Source organism: Camelus bactrianus, chromosome 4 (genome assembly GCF_048773025.1).
Source record: "Camelus bactrianus isolate YW-2024 breed Bactrian camel chromosome 4, ASM4877302v1, whole genome shotgun sequence".
In the NCBI taxonomy this organism is placed as follows: Eukaryota; Metazoa; Chordata; class Mammalia; order Artiodactyla; family Camelidae; genus Camelus; species Camelus bactrianus.
The window spans coordinates 96384740-96406015 of record NC_133542.1 but is presented as its reverse complement, the minus strand read 5'-3'; positions in this window follow the sequence as shown (position 1 = coordinate 96406015).

Below are 21276 nucleotides of genomic sequence, written 5' to 3'. Positions count from 1 at the left end.
AGCAATTATGAAATTCATTTAGGGCTTCTGAAAAGAGTAAACAAGAATATATTTACAACACACCAGATGGCAAATGGATATCGTATTTATTTTATATTTTCATGCTAAAACCTGTGTAATGTTCATTCCGCTCATCGAGGTGGTTTTAGGAAAAAAAAGGATGTGCTTGTTTTCAAAGGTTCCTCTGCAATTTCTGAAAAAGTAAGCAGTCCTATTGTTAAGAGTCAGATATATTGAAACAAATGTATGTAAGTTGCCTTACTTGGCAGTAACATACTCAGTAGATATTTTAGCAAAGGCTTCTTTCCTATGCACTTACTGTCCCTTTTAATCTCCGGCTGTGGGTACTGTTTTTTAATAAAAAGGATCGAGAATAAATATGCTTGTAAGGTCATTCTGTGCTCACTCAGTAAAGGGCTCAGTTCGGATCCACTAGAGACATTTTGATATGTCTCTTAGGCTGTCTTCTTAGGCTAAGTGAGCTTTTTAAAAACTGTTAAAAAACAGTCTTTCTGGGATAATAGAAAAGCCACATGCAAGAGAATGAAGTTGGACCGCAGCTTCACCCAATGCAAGAAAATTAACTCCAAGTGGATAACAGAGATAAATATACTAGCTAAAGCAATAAAACTATCAAGAAAATAAAAAGGTAACTCATAGAATGAAAGAAAGAATTTTCAAATAAACTGTCTAACAAGGGAATTGTATGCAGAATATATAATCTTACAATCCAATAATAAAAAGACAAATAACTCACTTTAAAAATGATCAACAGATCTGAATAAACATTTCTCCAAAGAATAAATGCCAACGGCCAACAGGCACATGAGCTGATGTTCAGCATCATTAAATGTTAGCTGAATTTAAGTTAAAACCACACTGAGGAACCGCTCCACACTCACTAGGATGGTTATAATCAAAAAGGTAAACGAGTGTTAGTGAGGAGGAAGAGAAAGTGAAACCGTATGCCCTGTAAAAGGGTACAGCCACTTTAGAAAAAGTTTAGCATTTTCTCAAAATGTTAAACATAGAGATACAATATGATCCAGCAATTCTACCCCTAGGTATATACTCAAAACATTGAAAATACACATCACACATAGATGGGCACATCATCTTCACAGCAGCATTGTTCAGAATAACTGAAAACTGAAGACACCATAAATACCTAGCAAGTGATGGATCGATAAAATATGGTACAGGCATCAAATAAAATATTACTTGGAAGTTAAAAGAAGAAGGTACTGATCTGTACTACAATATAGATGAACCTCAAAAATAGTGCGCTGAATTAGAGAAGCCAGTCACAACAGAACATCATTCAATTTCTGTTACATGCTCAAATCCAGCAAATTCAGAGAGACATGAAGTGACTTAGTGGTTGCCAGGGGCTGGAGCAATGGGGGAATAGGGAGTCACTGCTCATGGATATGGGGTTGCTTTTTGGGGTTGATGAAAATATTCTGAGATTAGACCGTGGTGTGGTAATGGTGGCACAACTATGTTAATATACTAAAGGCCACCAAAGTGTACATTATAAAAGAATTTTGTGTAATGTGAAATATATCTCAGTAAGGCTATTATTTTTAAAAAAGCAAGTAATCTCTCTGTATAAATAACATGCAGCTGTCAATCTAAAAGAGATAAAAAGAAATGAATATGTATTTGCTTATTCTTAGTGTAGGAATAAACCAAAATTTTAATTTAAAAATAATGGCGACCTATAGCAGAGAAAACCAGGCTTAGGAGTGTACAGATAGAAACCGACACTCTCTAAATATACTTTGTTTGGTAGACTTAATTTCAGAATTTTGTAAATGTTTTACACAGTTATACAACAAAATTGAATTTAAAAGATCAGTCCCTAAATATAGAAAGTAAAATTAAACAAATGAACCTGTGCATTAAATTAGTGGCATAAACACATAGAGAGAGACCATTTCACATCAGCTTAAGAGTTTAAGATACAATAATTTGATAATGCCTCCCTAATGGGGGTATGCTCTAAAGATAAAAAATAATTTAAAGAAAAATCTTCAACACTTTTCAGCAGTTTTTTGTTGGTTGTAGTGTTGGTATTTTTATACTGACGCTGCTATGTGTACTGTCAGGTAAAGTAAACGATTAATTATACTGGGATCACTGAGAACTAGAATTTTTTTTGGTGTGGGGAAAAAAAAAAAGCCAGATATAAAATTATTGAGATGAAATAAAATCTCTTTAATCCTGAGTGGAAGTACCAATGTGAATAAATCATGGTCTATTTTATCATAAAATAAAATTCTATCACTATTCACCAATTAGGAAATTGTCAAACTTCCATTGTCAAACTATTTTGAGTCAGTCTCAAACTGTCTGAATTATCTGGGTGAGGAAATAGTTGCCTCGAAACCACATGAGAATTGACACAAACAAAAGGTGATTCATGGTGGCTGCTTCCCCTCTGCAGGTGTCTTCAATTTGAAACATCTTTGAGAATTTTGAGTCCTTAGAATCTACCAGAGAGCTTCTTACTAAGAAATAAGAATGCTTATTTCTATTCACACAGGTTCGGAGCCACATGAAACAGATGCACACTATGACTTTGATATATTTCAATATCATCGGGGAAAAGAGTTTTGAAGGAAACAATACCTAGGCAGCAGAAGAAATGAGCTCTAACTAGAATCTGGATTTTTCTAGACATTTGACTCTGGCAAGTCCTATCATCTCACTGGACCTTCATTTCACCATTAATAAAATGTAAAATCTGAAATAATAGTACCCAAAACATTCTTTGTCTCTGAACTCCATGGTTTTACATAGTTATCCTGATATGTAAAAAGATATCAGCTACTCCTCACCAGAAATCCCTTCTTAAAAATGTATAGCAGTGTCAAGTCAATGAGAATGAAATAAAGTTTCACAAATAATGACTAATACATCATCAACATTCCTAATGCGTGGTAGGTCCCATGATAGTGGTGATAATCAAAACATTGGCTGATATTTCTGCACTTAAGAAAAAATAATAAATGCATCTGTAACTGCAGTTTCTTGTCTATCATATTTATTGGTGAAGCAATTTGTTACATGCAAGAGATATACAGGGCTTTCTCTCGTTGCTAGATTTATAAGATTGTTCACACTTGATAAATTGCTTGTTAAATGGTGCTTACAATTTCCCCGAGAGGACAATAAAAATATATTCAGGTTTATTGGTCAATCATCGGCTTCTCTGACTTATCAGTAGAATGTAATGAAATCTTATGTTCTATCTTACTTTTTGTTCTTGGAAATATTTAATGAGATTTGATCCGTAAATAATCAATTCATAATTATTCACAAATCAGCTTGAATTTGCTACTCTTTCATAAAGCAACAAAATTTATAATTTGCATAAAAATGTTCTTAAAGTGAGTAGACCTTCGGAAGGCTCTCTGTAAGAGATGACATTTCTATAAGAAATGTCAAAGAATTCTACTCTATTGTTATGTTTAGTTTGACCTAGAATGTATTTGTTTTAAATTTAGAGATAATGTAAACTTTGATTTTTAAATAGAACAATCCTAAGGAAGAAAATACTATATAGCTAGCAACATTATGGCAAAAATGGAACTTGACATTGTATATAAAATTATTCTTTATGCAGAAAAAATAAGCATTCAAAAATTGATCAAGGATATAGCTTATTTACTGAAGACTCCTCTTAAAATTAGCAGAATTTATTCATATGCAAGTGTTAACTTAGATTCAGTATTTTTTAAGGCTCGAAGTCTGGTTAATTTCTAGCATATGGTATAAACCATTTTATAGTTACTTAATTAAATTTAAGTATAAAAAATCACATGTAAGTGACAGAAATACGTTCCTTAACTATAAAACAGTGGGAAATTATGAAAAATCTGTACAGAGTTTCATTAATATTTACTTTATTGGGAAGTAATTAGTTTGAAAATACTGAAAATATGTACCTTTTAAATATTAGTAAAGAAAGTACACTAGTGATTTAGTTTAGCACAAGGTTTGAAGAAATTAAATTACTTTGTGTTTCAGTCTCTAAAATGGAGGCTATGAAAATTTCTTGCTTTATTATTATAAAAATGGTTATACTTTTAATATCTAAAGTGTAAGTTTACAGAAAATGAGCCATTATCACTATTTCAGTTTAATCCTATGTAAAGGGGGCCTGGCTTCATGGTATCATACATTGTATCTTATTGTAGATAAAGTAATTATTTGCAATTCTCTATTTTGTCGATGTAATTCCTATCTCTTATAGTTTAATACCTGCAAATGTAAATTTTACTGACATTAACATCAAATGTGCTAGCATTTTATTTTTCAAGGCAGACACACCTTGTCTTGTGACGGGGTGGGGAGTGAAATTTTTCTGGCAATATCATCTCTTTTTCCCTCTGTATCCTTGTATATTCTCAGCCAAAATTATTTTTGATAAGAAGAAAAAGAAGCCAAGGAAGGGGAAGGAGAATAAATAAAAAAGCAGCAGAGATGGAAGAGGAGAAAAGACAACTCTAATCTAATTATTAATGGCAAGAGCAGCCTGCTGTTTACATGTGAAAAACTATGTGTGATAAAGATTATGTGTGTTGCCTCCAATTCAAGATGTAATGTCACTTAATCTTAATGGCAATCCTGTAATATGGGTGTTGATATCCCCATTTTATAGAGAGAAAGATACAGATGAGAGGGTTTTAAATATTTCCCTGCATTGAAGGAGACATTCGTCCATTTTCACAGTATTTTATAAATATTTTGAGGCATCCTATTCCACTGTCACCTTCTACTAGACTGATTATCTGGGGTGGGTATGGGAGGGTATTTAGAATTCAAAAATTATTATGTATAAAAATTACACACACCAAAAAGGACAGCAATAATTTAATAACCTAACACTTTAAATCAGATCATCTTGACAGATACAACCATTTCTATCAGATCAACAGCATTCAAATAGGGACGTTGCCTTTTATGACATGTGCTACTTACTATAAAGATGTGATGCTGACAAAAAACTGGTGTGCCAGCTCATTCTAACATGTTTTCATGACTACATCAAACTAAAAGAAATTTGAGAATTTACTTAAATAATCTGAATAAAGTAGGATCACATTTTATTGATGATTAATATGGTGGCTGTTATGTCATGTTGGATTTCCTTACACTTCATTTGAAAAAAGAAGGTTCAGAATGCAAACCTCTTGGGAATTTAGTGTCCATCAATACACCAAATGATGTATTTGAACAATGAATTTATCGTTAAAGCTGTGTGTGTAATCTTCGGATGCCTCCCATAAATATATAGCATAAATATGTTACAGCAGGCAGACAGCAAGATATGAGGTGAGAAAGTGGGGCACAGGCCAAATGGCAGGAAACTATACATCATGTGAACAATGGGGGTCCTTGAGCAGAGAGAGAAAAGCAGGAACCTTTTGACTGATAAGAGATCACTCATTTTGGGGGTGACAAGTATCCTGGAGGCAGGCAAAGAAAAGTGGGAAAAGGCAGGAACCTCCAGTATCCAAATGTAACCTTTGGCTCATTATGCCCTCATTTCAACAAAATAGCCTTGCAGATTAGAAGTACCCATCACGGACCAACACCATGACCCTTCAGATCCAGACTAAATAAGGACAAAAATCCCTTCTCCCCTCAGGAAGGTGGAGCTGGGATGGAAATCAGAGAATACAACTCCAAACCCCTCCCTCCCCAATGAACATTCTGCCCATTCATTTTTACACCCTATGGAACCTGCCTGCCAAAGAAACTCAGCCCAACCATTGACCTGAGTCTGCCTGCTCTTCCCTTGAGAGCATCCAATCACTTAATAAATCCTCACTTTACTTTCTTGACCTCCATGTCTCATCTCTGAATTCTTTCTGCAACAAGACCAGAACCTAATCACCGTCAACAATTATTTGCTAAAAATATATAGTTTTGGCTCTTCCGCTAAGGAATTTAGGTTGCTAATCTAGTATATACTCTTCCCCAAATAAAATAAATTTATAGGCACTGTCAGGAAATCACCATTTCCCACATTATTTATCTTTAAGCAATACTGCGTATGAATGTTTTAACAAACAGACCTGTGACTCCTTCTATTTTTCCAGCTAAAGCAGGAAACCAGGTCATCAGGGATTTGACAATTAAATAAGCAAATTCACCCTGTGCGCTGTTTCCTTTCAGGAGAGGAATGTTTTCCCCCGACGTTTAAAAAGTGTGAGGGTGACATTTTGTAGCCAATGAATCACAGGTGACGATTTGCCCGAGTTCCCCCACAGGCTGTAGCCTGGGTTCTGTTGACCTATGAACAGCCTTAGTCTAAGCCCACAGAAGTGACCAGCAGCGGGGCCCGACACTGTCAGGGGTCTCCAGGGAGGCTTCTGCTTTACAACTTAAACTCCTTGGCATTCAAGTAGCAGTAACATCCCCGACACCGCACCCTTGATTAAAAATATATATATATTCCCTGGGGCTCACGGTCAAGATTTTAGATCCTCCTCCAACTTGCCCTCAGGCTTTGCGATCAACTTGAGAGAACAGTTCCTTTTTTCCAGTGATTTCAAAGAAATCAGGCCAGAGGTGCTGTTTAAAGGAAAACAGTGAAGAAGCATTTCGACACATTCCTATCAGGTCTTTCCGCGTTTCACCAGGTAGAGGCTTTCCTCCAGGTTTCTCTTCCCAGAGTCTTCCCCCCACTTCAGCGCACCCCATCCCTCAGCGCTGTCCTCACCAGTGTCCACATGATTGTAGGAGTGCACTGTAGGCGGCTTCATGCTCTTTCCACAGGATTTATTTTATATTATCCATGTTGGATTTGGGGTTTGATCTCATAGAATGTTATAATCAAGAGAAATATTTTAGAGCTTTAAGGAAAGATACCCATTTTCAGATGAAAAACTGAGGCTAAAAAAGTTGGGTTTTATCTGCAAGACTCACAGAAAACCTGTCAGCTCCTTATTCCCAACGAGGCCACGGAGGTCAAAGACTCCACTTCTGCTGCGTTTCCTAATTTTGGCCGATGAACTAAGTCACCCGGGTCCTCACAATCAGGCTGCAAAGTGTATTTTCTTCTGTGTAAAGTTTCCACGAGCCCGATTTCCCCACCAACCATGAATTGAGAAGCCTAGTCTTAACTTCTCTTAGACCATAGACAGAAAGGTTCTGGAATTTCTTTGAATCTATGAAGGGTGGAAATGGAACTCATCCAAGCTACCTAGGGCCTGTGCTCCTTAACTCTGGATATGCTCAGGGAATTCAGACAAAGCAGACATCACAGCCATGCTCCGAAGCCAAAGCAGTTTTGGTTCAATGCCAGTTCTGTGCCTGCTCATGGGCTGTGATCTGAGAGGTTCCTCAAGGTCTTGCCTTTCTCACCAATCCTACATCTGTCAAATCATTGGCTTCATAAATGGTTTAGAAATTGGGACAAAAAAAGGTGCCTAAGGGCTGATTTGACTATACAGAGGGGGTGGATGGAACCACTATCAATAATAAATATTTAGATATGCTACAATGTGCCACTCACTGTTCCCTATGCTTCTCACATACTATTTACTTTAATAATGAAGATACCTGTGTATTTTGCCCATTATCTTTTCTATTTATCAAGACAACTCAATGAATTTTGCTCATTTTAGGAAGAGAGAAGTTAAATTTTAAGAGCACACAGCAAATATGTAACAAGCTGATTTTCAACCCCTGGTCTATCTGACCCCAGGCCCTTTACTGTCATCATTTGCCTTCATTCGTAAAATTCATCGAACATGTGTTTGTCAAGCAGCTGTTCTGCTAGTGAGGGAATGAGGTATCTGGGGCAAGGACTGCAGGCGTTTCTTGATATGCTCAAATTATTCTTCTGAGGGTCCATGGGTTGAGTCAAATATTTCAGTTACCCTGATAAACTCAGGAGAGATCAGCAGGTACTGGGCATGAGGCAAATGCCCCCAGAGACCTGGCAACCACACAGTGAAATGACTCAGTTACACTGAGAGACACACATACTTAAATATATGTGGAATATTGCAATTTAACCTATTGTATCACAAAATTCAGAGTCAAAAATATTTTATCAATGTATTTTGCTGGACTTCTACTCTGAAGTAGGTTAAAATGAATAGCAAAATCTTAGCATCTAATAAAGAAATGGTGACTTTTCCTGGAAGGAAAAGGGAATTTGCACAAAGTAAAGTGAATTTCCTATGACTAAAAATAATTTAACGTAGAAGGAACCATTAGAACACTTCGTGGCCTTGGAATGATATGTAATTGTAAAATACAATTGTGTATCAAATATTTAGCATGGTTTTCACCCATCAATGCACATGTAGTATTATATTTTCATGCTCAGAATATCAAATGCACTCTCTTCATTGTGATTTTTAATCACCTGTTTGACAAGATAAAATAAAAGCTTTAAGACTGATTCAAATAACAAGTGTACTGACTTTAGCATTTTATGTATTTTTAATGTTTACAGTTTGCCCCTGAGAAATGTGTATAAAATCAACTTGACTGAGAAGAGGAAAATTCATATTAAGGTGGGCGTTTCAGCACACAGTCAGGATTCTGGTAACATAATCTAAGTTAAAACCAGAATTATATACTGAGCAAGAATTTTGGGCATTAAATTTATATATTCAGTGATTTAACAAATTTTTACCGAGGACCTTCTGTGATCAGGCATTTTACTAAGGTGAGCAAATAAAGACAGGTCCCTATCCACACAGCATCCAGCCTATACAAATATAAAGTGTTTGCCTACTTTTAAAAATAATATATATGTTTGTCTGTGTGTGTATGTAGGTACTGGTGCATTTAGTTTGCATTTGGTTTATAATGGATATTCCAGCTGAGTCTAAACTGCAGCTTATCTGGTTGAATAGAGAACTATTCTCTCTAAGCCCCCACTGCAGTGTCTGTTTGCATGACTTAATGTGTAGAGGAGTTTTAGTTTTCTAACTAAAGCAGATAGAAGGGCAGTTCCAGATGCCCTGAGCTACAGTGTGAGATATAAGATGAGCATGGACAGACAGAATTGGGGAATATCTTTAATAACCATATAATAACAAGTAAACCATGGTGAGGAGTTGGGACTTGATCTGGGAGCAGTAGGGAACCTTCCTGAATTTCTCCATCAGATTTTATTTTTTAGAAAGGCTATATGCAGATTAAGCATATAGTAGGAATAAACAGTCATTGAGACCTGGAAAGATGGGTTTAGAAAATACTTTTGAAGCAATGTGGTAATTGAATAAGCCCCAATACTTATAAAACCTACTAACAGATGTTTTTAGATGCATAATCTGATAGTTATAAAATGCTAACTTAATACATAACCACTTTTTAATGGTTTATAACAACATAGTTAATGCATTTATTTTTGTAATTATAGAAAAAAGATGTATGTTTATATATACACATTATATTTCCATGGTTCTGTAGGTTCTATAATGGCTGGATTCCTTTTACAGTTAGATAGAGGCATTGATTTAGAGATCTGCATATTTACCATACCATCATTGAGTGGGTACTTTCAAATGATTATTTCAAACTATGATTTTGTTTTGCTTAACTGCAACTTCTTAGGGTAGATTCATATTTGAGGCATTCCTGATTACCACTCAAGTAGGAGTGATACTGAAATCACCTTTTGCAACCAGAGACAGGAAAAAATAGTTCCATTTGGGGATAGTGCTTTCAGAACCTGATACGAAAGCAAAAAAATAATAATAATAACAGTATCAAATTATAGCAAACTTGTGCTTTAGATTACAGTTCAGACAAAGACATCAAACTATCTAAAGAATCTGCTTCCACCATGGTCCAGAAACTCTCTCACTATTTTGGGTAACCTCTACAGAACTGTTAAAATTAGTTTTAGGAAAATAATGTCTATAGCCTTTCATGATATTCATTATTAGGGCTACCAATAGCTAACATTTATTTGAGTTTCTGCATCTTGTACACAATTGCCTGCTGCAAACTATCCATCAGCCCCAAGAAGCTATGAAAGTGCCTAGAAAACCCTGCTGTCACCTGCATTTCTCCAGAAGGCAGGATGCCAACATAAAGAACTTCTCTGGCCTTTCACCTGCAATAATACATACTTGCTTTCTCTTTCTTAGATCCAATTACCTCCTAGTTGGCAGATAATGAGTGGAAAATTCATTTAAGCTATTGTGATAATGGGGACAGCAGGGAAGCCTTTATTATACCAAGGCCTGAAAAATAGGGTCAAATTATTTTCTTCCTTGTAGATTATATCTCATATTAGGTACAGCATAAAGCTGTATGTACCCACTGAACTCCATAAATGACTTCTAGTTGAGAAAGTTTAGCCTGAAAAAATTGTGTTTCAATGTCTCTTTTTAACACCACATTTTATCCCTTGTTCTCACTCCTGCTTGTAGAACTGTCTAAAATACACACAAATACCCAGGTATGTCTGCCAGGTTAGTGCAATCTTTGAGCTTTCTAGTTAGGAGCCTATTCAGATTTTTCTCTCACTTTTCTCTTCTTCCCTTATCTACTCTTTTCTCTCTCTTTCTATTTCTCCATCCAGATAGTTGACATAATCAAAGTGCCAGTATTCTTCCAGTTCCTAAGGTTTTCCTATTTTTTTGCATTTTTTTCAAGCCATAATTGACTTTCATCATTTTAGCAAAGCATCAGGAGACAGTATTATAGGAAGTGCAGTTGGCATTGATACAACCCCATTTCTGGATGAAAGAAACAGTGTTTTTAAGGATATATGGCTTACAGCTGGTACACAGAAAAAGACTACAGATTCTGACAGAGAAAAATAAACAGCAATAAAAAATATATACATTAAAACCCAAATACCGCTTTTTATGTTATCCTTGGATTATTTTAATGGGGTATACAATGCACACTAAGTATATATTACACAGACACACACACACACACACACACACACACAGAGTATAAATCTTGCCATGAACAGAACATGGCTATGACAATAGAAACACAGATCATAGATTGAAGATGCTATCCAGAGTTTTTCATTTAAAGAGTACATAAAACTAAGCATACATTAGGGAAAATTATACCTAAAACAACTTTACACTTAAATAGTTAAAGGTTTTAATTAAAACTTATAGAAATACAGTTTTTAAAATCAAGCAAGAAAAGGTTATTATTCATATTTTACCCCTTAAATGATTTGTTAAACATATTGACTCTGAATCTTTAATGAAGGAATTCTCTTATAACTTTCTAGAGCCATTATTGCCATTACTTCCTTTTCTCCCATATCCAATCCATGATCAATCCCTGAAACTCACTCTTCAAGCTTTAGCCAACCAGCTCCTCCACGGCCAGCCCATAATCCAAATCGCTGGGACCGCTTACCTGTACCACCACGCTGGGCTTCTAAGTGGGCTCCCTTGCCTACCGTCTTCACAGCAGCCAGAGGAATCTGCAAAAACATAAATCTGGTCATCTGCTCCAAAGTGTAACACTTCTCAGTAACTTCTCATTATACCTGAGGTAATAGCCCAACAGTTTAATCCCGTCTATGCAAGTGAACCTGTTCATTTTCTCTGACATCATCTTCTCACATCTGTCTTATGTTGACTTCTCCTTTCCCCCCCACCCCTCACTGTGCTTCAGTTGAATATTCTCAACAGATCTGTCTTCCAGGCTACCCATCTTATTTTCTCATGGGTCTAATATTTGATTTGAGATACTACATGTCATTCAAAAAGTCTTACATACTTTAATAAACTTAATTCACTGGTGAAATTACCTGTCTGTTCATCTCTGCCATTTATTTACTCTATTTTCTTGAATACATTAATAATAATGCCTTTCAAGTCCTGGTTTGATATTTCAGTATCTAGATTTCTTAATGGTCCATTCCTCTTTACCTTCTTTTTCTCCTGTTTTTAGCAATATATTTCTGTTTTTTGACATGTCTAGAAATTATTTTAATGAATGTTACATCCTATTTTCATTTTTTAAGAATCTGGGTTATGTTACTTTTCTTGAAGAAAGTTTTGCCCTTTTCCCTGCTAGAGAATGACTACTTTACTTCCATCATGTCTGCGCTAAACCAAACTCAGGTTAAGTTTTTGTTAAGGCTTCACTGTGCCTCTCTCTCACCTTTGTTCCTAGAGTGTAGCTAAACACATTCCTCTTTCTGTCATTAAACTATTATTTTATTTGCACTGCTTCATTTTCTTTATTAAATAAGAAGTAAGTCAGACACATAAAGAAGGGATGTTGGCATGTCCAGTGCACGCTATTGGAACCTGTTTTAAAGAGTCCTGCCTTCCTGTGTTCTTTTTATTTCCAGATTTACTGAGATACAATTGACATATAAAACTGGTATATTTTTTATAAGTTTAAGGTATACAAAATGATGATTTGATTCACAAAAATACTGTGAAATGATGACCCCGATGAACTTAGTTAACACATCACCTCACATAATTACATTTGTCTGCATGTGGGATGAGAACGTTTAAGATCTACTGTCTTAGCAAATTTCAAGAATGTAATATGGTGTAGGTCACACTGAATAGTAGATCTTCAGAACTTATTCATTTTATAACTGGAATTTTTTACCCTTTGACCAACATCTACTCATTTCCCCCACCTGTCAGGACCTGTCAACCACCATTTTACTCTCTGTTTCTTTAGACAAGGAAACAACATAAGTGTCTATCAATGGATGAGTGGATAAAGAAAATTGTACATACACGCATATATGTATGGAATATTATTCAGCCATGAGAAAGTCAGAAATCCTGCCATTTGTGACAACATGGGTGAAATTGAGGGCATTATAATGCTAAGTGAATTAAATCAGAAAAAGACAACTACTGTATGATCTCAATTATATATGGAATTGAAAAGCAAAAACAAAAACAAAAAAAAGCACATTCTTTAAAAGGGAAGCTTGATATGTTTAACGGGAATTCTTCCTCTTCCTCCAGTGGGTCCTGAACTACAATCTCAGGGTCCTTGGCAGTGCAAGCATATTAAAAAAAAAAAAATGCTGTTGTTCTTTCCATATATTCTGCTTCCGCTTCTTAGTTGCCTTCTGATACAAGTTCATACTTAAACAAATAACTTATAAGAAAATTATCAGCGCATTAGCAGCCCTGCAAATCTTTAGTATATTTACTTTGGTCTGTCTGACCTTTGGGAATCTCCGTCCTGCAACCATGACTTCTGCCCAGACAAAGCTGACAACTCCTGATCAATTGCCAGTATTGAGAGGATTGGTAACTTCCTTTAGAAAGAGAAGGTGCCGGTCACCAAAAATCTCTATGTGCTTCTGCTCTCTCCAGAATCTTACCCTACCCTTCATAGGTACATTTAAGGCCAACATTAAATGTTTTTAATCCATACACATGAAATGCACAATAAATGTGGGCTTTTCTTTTTACTACTACAACTGTTACTACAATACTATCAACATCATTATTACCCTGCTTGTTCAAACCACACTACTTTCTGGAACAGATAAAATAGAACTCCAAGTACTATTGTGAGTAGCTCACTTTTTCATATCAAATATATTATTATAAACAACTGAATCCCCAGACTTTGGAAGGTTCACTCTTTATTAACTGACATTAAGATAATCGGGTCACTTACACTGTAAGTATCATGAGTTATATCTTACAATGAATTAATAATAAAGTTTTCACTTTCCTTGTCTGAGCATCCTAAGAGCTCTCTGGATACTTCTATCTGACTATACAAAAGAACACAATGACCTACATTTAAAGAACTTCCTCTGTTCTAAGGATTGTGGCCTTCAATGATACAATTCAGCAAGTTCTACATGACGCTTTGTGAGACCTGTCACAGCCAATATATCACAGTGCAGATTTTTCATGGTTATTATTGAATCCCCTAAAACCATTGACTCATGCTGTCCTTGATGTAATAAACTTGTTCCTTAAAAATTCGCTACACATGTGCAGTAAACAAGAATTATGCTTGCAACTTACATTTCAATCTTTAACATGGAAAAAAACTTTCCCTTCAAGTTCAGCAAATCTATTATTCAACTCCTTTTTTCAAGAGCTCAAAAAATACGAGTTGGTAGAAACATAATATTTGTCCTCTTCTGTTGCTTTTCTTCACAAATTTTTAGCCATAGTATAAAATGTGTATCATTTTCACAGGAAATAAACTGGAAGGAAATAAACCTTTGGATAATTGAACAAACCTCAGGTTAACTCAATACCTCCAGAACTAAAAATCCTACCTGTCCTAAATATTTAATTACCACCCATGAGAAATACTAATGATTTATTTTTATGGAGATAGCATGAGATAAAGGTATTTGTTTTGCTACTGGCATTGAAAAGATACTGCCCCTACAGATTTTAGTATCAGGAAAGAGAGAGCTTATTTTTCAAGTGGTAGCAGTCACATGACCTCAACCTCTGAATTACATTTGAGCACAGATGTTTTATGTTCTTCCATATGTAAAATATTGACCATCTATCAGTTTGTCCAAATGCGTTGTTTTCTCCTTAGTGCTTCTCCGTGCAACCCAGACTTTTAAATACTCCTTTCCATGGATCCTGGCACATATAGAAATGACATAACTATAACGTAGGCTCCAGGTCTACCTCCAAATTCTGGCTCTGACATTATGTAGTCTAGACCTACTTGATCTCTGTGCCTTAGATTTCCCAGATACGTGGGTTTTACTGAATAATATCAGACAGCATCAGGGAAAGAGTGTATCAGGATAATCAATATGGATATAATATAATTACACTACCAACAATTCACCTTCCCATGGATTTCCACCACATTACAATATACAAAATGAATCACTGCTTAGTTTTACAACTCTGGAGCACCACTGATTCTTCTCAATGACTTTTTAAAGATATTTAACAAGTTGATCAATGGTATGAATGGATATTACAAGGGAGTGATTTTATGCACTTAAAAATAAAAAATTTTCAGCCATTGCAAATGCAGACCAAAGAAAAATGGAAATAAACCATTCCTGCAATTGTGATCTACCCATGTAAAATTATTATCTGATTTACAAAATAGCTTGACTCATCACAATACAAAGATACCATCAGCACCATCTTTGCCAGCCAATCTATCAGGCATTATCACAGGCATTACCTCATTTAATCTTAAGAATCATCTGAACTATCAATTATTACTTCTAGTTGTAAAATGACACAGAAGCTTAGGAAGTTTCCATAATTTGAAGAACATACAAATTCATGTAATTAACATAAATTGAACTTTGACCACAGTATCTGAAAGCCCATATACTCTCACAGTAAAACTTCACGCTCCTATTCATTAAAAAATAACAGCTAAATCTGAAAACATACACTGTAACAAATTACAAATTACACTAGATTAGAGATATAAACACTTTTGAGTTTATTTGAGGAATGTCAAATAAATATCAATGTCATCACTATAGCCCAAAACATAGTAGTCTTAAAAAATTAATTGGACATATTCATCTCACATCCTCTTTTGTTTCATGATCCAGATATCAATGTTGTTAGTTTTTAACACTGTCGTGAAATGTTGGTATGCTCCTTGTTTGAAAAAAACAGAGATATATGCATATATGTATGTGCGTATGCATGTGTGTATATATCTGTAAAAATGTGTGTGTGTAGAGGTTTAAAAATCTTAGTTCTGTGTTAAATTTTAATGACTTTGAACATAAATGCTATTACCTTAACAGAGTGTCACTGGGGTATTTTATTATGTCAATTGATTTTAAACTTATTTAGTTTTGTGAATATTGTACAGTCAATAGTCATTTTATTGTTTTACTCAAAAATTTCCATTTTCAATTAGAAACTATGTGAAATCTTCACCTCTAAAATTTTCACATGAGATAGTTTATTTCTAGCATAACTGGTTCCAAACTAACCCTCCAATGACAAAGTAAGGAAGGCATCCTTGGGTTTTCAGTTATTATTCAAAAGGCTGCTTAAGACAATGACTCATGGAGAAGGGTAACACACTAGGTGAGTTTCATGTTCATTCTGGCTTCCTGCATGGAGCTATGTTTTGGATCACAGATGAGGACCATAAAGCACCAGCAGGACACAGTGGATGCACCGAGTTGAGGTGGTAGAGGATGGAGTTATATATTGCTGCTGAAGCAACTAACATGTGCAATGCAGGCTATGAGACATAAGGAAAATGGCCCCGCACCAGAAGTCTGTGTGGAGTCACCAATCGGTATTTGACAGAGAGCTTCTCATTCATAAGAAGAGTCTTTACTTATGAGACTGCTGGCCCTCAGAAGCTGTGAAGTAAATGAAGGTGGATACTGCTAAAGGCTGGGAGAACTGATTCTCATCTATCTAGAGAGTAAACATTTTTGTGAACTAATTACTTGTGAATTAAATGTAGATTCCAGAATAGTCTTACCTCATGAGTAAAGACCATAAACTAGAGTAATGATTAACTTTCAGGACTAAGAATAAAATTAGACTAGCCCTAATAAGAAATAAGACCAAGCATAACAAATCCAAAGGATATTGCCAGTAATTGAAAGTAATTAAATGACTGCTGATGACAAAACTCAATGCCTTTTAAAGGAAGACAACATAATTCAGACTCAATCATTAAAAAAGTCTAGGATGCAATTAAAAATCCCCAGTGTATTTCCCAAGTTGGGAAATATCAAAAGAAAAATCAGTCAATGAAAACAGACATCATGATGAAACAGAGAGTAGGATTAGCACACAAGAACCTGTTTTACAGATACTAGAAATCTATTTAAAAACCTAAAGGAAAACATTGACAAAAGGAACAAACAGATGAGAAGTAGCAGAGAAATGGAAACTGTAACAAAGAATGAAAGAGAAATTCTATAACTTAAAATTACAAAATCAGAAATGAAAAATTCACTGAACGAGCTTATAGAAGTTTGGAAGCTACAGAAGTAAGTGAATGTGAAATTTAAGAGATATCAATAAATAGATTCTTTGCAAAAGAGAGAAAGAAAAGGTGAGAACAAGTGAAATAATTACTTACCATCTTGTAGGGCAATATCAAGTGGTCAAAGAGGGACAATATCAGGTGAGCATAGAAAGAAAAAGATTAAATAGGACAGGAAACAATTGAGGACGTAACTGCCAAATGTTTATTAATTTAGAACTACAGAAGCTCAGTGAATAGTAAGCAAGATTGATACACAGATATCTATACCCTGTAAAACTTCAAAAAGTAAAAAAAGAATAGAGAGAGACAGGAAAGAAGGAATGAAGGAAATGAAGGAATGAAGGGAAGGGAAGGGAGGGAAGGAAAGGAAAGGAAATGAAGAAAGAATCCAGAGGAAAAGGCTAACTGCACATAGAGGGACAATGATAGAACTAATTCATGGACTCGTGGACAAGAAAAGATAAAGGCCTGATGACAACGGTGCATCTTTAAAGTACTGAATGAAGAAGAGTTCATTCTAAAGAAGTTTCTGGGTGTGGCTTTTGCCTAAAGGATTGTATTAGAACTGAATAGTATAAACCCACGAAGTTTTTAATCAAGTTATATCAGCCTGTACTAAAAGGACAAGGACATTAAAAATAAAGGCAGTAACAGCAAACAGAGGCAGTTCTCAACTAACATAGGCAGGAAATAGGCTGAAACACTACTTAGTTGCAAACATAAATACTTTTTCATGGGAAAGGGAGGATGATTCATGAGGTGAAAACAAAAGCTTATAGTGCAAAGACCCACGGAGTGTCCGAGCTGTGATCAGGAAAGCAAGGGACTCGCAACCAGTGCTCAGTTGGATTTCAGAATTGCTAGGACCAGTGATTACCAAGCGCCTCACTTTCCTCCTTTTTTGAAAGAATGGCTATCACAGTTACCTCATGCCTGTCTCTCTACTATACGTTCACTACAGGGACATATCACTTGCCTTTTTAGTTCACAGATTTTCAGACTGAGAAAGAGTAAACAGCACTGCAACAGATGTACCACACCCAACAAAGTTCATCCACAGCTGGTCCAGATTTAGATCATACGATGCCGAACCTCCGCCTGAGTGTGATAACCTGATGGGATGAGGTTTTGGGGTGCGGGGTCAGGACACAAGGTGATTGTATTGAGCATGTGGGATGGATAAAAAGATATTTAGATGAGAAGGAAGACTGCCTCAGATTATCTTTTTCATCATGTCTACAGTAATATTTCAATCCAGTCTTCTCTTCCAGAACCTTGGTACTCTCTATCTAGGGTGAACAGCTCTGGAGACTCAAATTAATAAAAAGAATACAGCAGGAGTGATGTTGAGTGAAGTCTTAGAACAAGTTAGAAAGACAATTCAGCTTCCACTTGGCTTTCTCTCTTTGGAGATGCATGGTTTTTTGTTTTATGGGGATTTTGGGGTTTTTTTGAGGAGGAGATAATTAAGTTTATGTATTTATGTATTTATTTATTTATAATGGAGTTACTGGGGATTGAACCCAGGACCTTTGTGCATGCTAAGCAAATGCTCTATCACTGAGCTCTATCCTCCCCAATTGGGGATGTACATCTTTTGGAACCTAGACATTATGTTCTGAGGAAGCAGAGGCCACATGGAGAGGTCACGTTGAGGACCCCTACTAAGGTCCCATTGACAAACAGCCGCAATTACTATACACGTTAGTCAGAAAACCTGGGGGTGATTTAAACTCTGGCCTTTGTTTACACTAGGTAAGGCCGACTAAAGCAAGAACAAGCTGTTCCTGCTAAGCCCTGCTCAAATAGCAAATTGATGAGGACAAATTTATTATTCTTTTAAATGACTAATTGTACTTTATTTTACTAATAGCATATTTTGTACTAACATTCACTTTACTAATTTACATAATTTACATATTTTACAATTACTAGTACTAAGTTACATAATTTCCCCAAATATGATATGAAATAGAAGTAACCTATATTTGGGGAAATTAAGAATACAATTTATGCAAAATATAAAATAGAATGTTATATATTAAAATATGTTTACCCATGTGGATAGGCTTTCAACAGATAATCATAAAAATAAATGTTAATCTGCTGGAAAAATATACACAAATATACCTATACATTTTTAAAGTATTAATAGGTAATATAATGAATTAATTATGAAAAAGCGAATTAGTAAAATAAATAAATTCTAACTGGAAGAATTTTTATCAAATTAGACGAAAAATTGCCTTTAAGGAAACTGAGGGAAATGAAAAAGGAACTTTAAATTTATTAACATGCTATTTAACGTATATAGAAATTATGAGAAGAAAAATAAAGATATATGATTGGGAGTTATGTTTTCAAGATAGTTTCTGGTTTTTTACAGATAAATATTCATGAAAAAAATTTCAAAACCTGGAAAAGAACGGAACTCACATGGCCAATCAGCTGTGGGACCACCTCAGACAGCACAGCAAAGACACAAGTAGATAGAGAACTAGGCGTTCCAAAAGGTGACAATAGAGGGGTGACAATGAAGAAATAAAGACATAATATCACAAAATCTTCTGAAGCTAAAGCATCCTAAGGTACAAGCCAATGAAATTTGAGGACTTCAAACAGGAAAGAAATTCAATAAATTTACAGGAGTATAAGAACAAAACAACAAGATTTACCTACAAACACATGGAATCAGATTTCCGTCAGCTTCTCATCAATAAGCGAATGCTAGACCACTGGGAAGTCAAATCATAAAAACTTTTGCAAACAAGTGACGTTCTCTGTCCAGACAGTATGTTAACCAAGTCCAAGGGAGCAAAACATTGTCATTTATTTACAGGCCAGACTCAACAATGGTATTACCGAATAACCATTTCTGAAATAATTTATTGAAAATATAATAAATAGGCAAGTAGACAGATTTGTGATTCAAAAGGGTGGTAAACAAAAGTAAATGAATAAAACTTGAAGCCTAAATAATGACTGATTAAAACGTTTTAAAAAATCAATCTGTTATGAAAACCCCCCAAAAAAAAGAATCAGTTTTTTTTTTTTTTTATCAACTGGTTTGGGATAGTAGGAGAGATTAAAGCAGAAACCAATCTCAGATAAAATGATTCTATTCTTTATTGGCAAATGCACTTATTAATTACTATTAATTATTTGTCAAAAGCATGTATAAATGTAGGTTAAATACTTAAGACTGTTAAAGATAGATATAGGATGTTTAATAAGACACCCTTAAAGATAGGGTATTGAAGGAAACACAGAATAAATAAAATGGGTCAATGTACTCAAATTCAGAAAACACAAGTCAGCAAATAATTACAAGAAGAATGAATAATGATTTAAAAAATGAGGTTACTCATATACATGCATAAGTATATTACACATATAGCAAACACGTAAAGGTTGAGAAGTTAAACACAATTTTGAAAACAAAGACTCACAAGTTGGGTTAACATTTTTTTTTAGCTTAGTTATACATGTTAAAAAAACAACCCTCAAAAAAAAAAAAAAGAAAAAGAAAAGGACGTAAGCACAGCAATAGAAGCAGATCCATCAAGCATTTACTAAGAAAACAAGAGAAAAATTGTGGCAATAAATATAAAAAAGAATTAAGTATAAAAGGAGTACAACGGGAGACAAGGAGATGGAAAATTAATTCAAGGATAAATATTAGCTTCTGTGCACCTGTGATATGTTTGAGATTTATAAGCAAATGCTGTTATAACTATGAAAATAAATGATGAAAATGTATATACTGGGCCATGTAGTTCAAAAAGTAATGTTTCTGGAGTATGTACTATAGTAAATCAGGTTGAGATATCTTGAGTTACTTTTCACTCAGAAAGTTATTCTCTGTGTGTATTTCTGGTCACCTCTTCTCTGCTAATACCATTTTCACAAGTGAACCATTAGATTCCAAATTCTCCACTCATACTGTCAGAATAGTTTTGATGATGAATTACTGAATTTATAAACATTTGTTTCACAGTCGTGGACTACTGGTCTTCAATATAGAAAGACTTGAGACATCAATTATAAATGAAATTATGCAAATATAAATAAATGTTAATTTTAAATATAATATTTATAATCAACATGGTATAATCTACCTGAATGTATTAGAACACACATGTGAAAAATATGAAAATGAATAGAGGGTGACATTAAATAGATTTAGATGTTCCCAAATTTATTGACTGAAATCTGGTAAGAACAGACAGTCAATTTAATCTTCCCTATGTATATTTAATCCCTTTGTTTTGTTTTTTGGTTTTTTGGTTTTTGGGTTTTTGGGTTTTTTTTTTTTTTACTTTCTTTGTAAAGATAGTG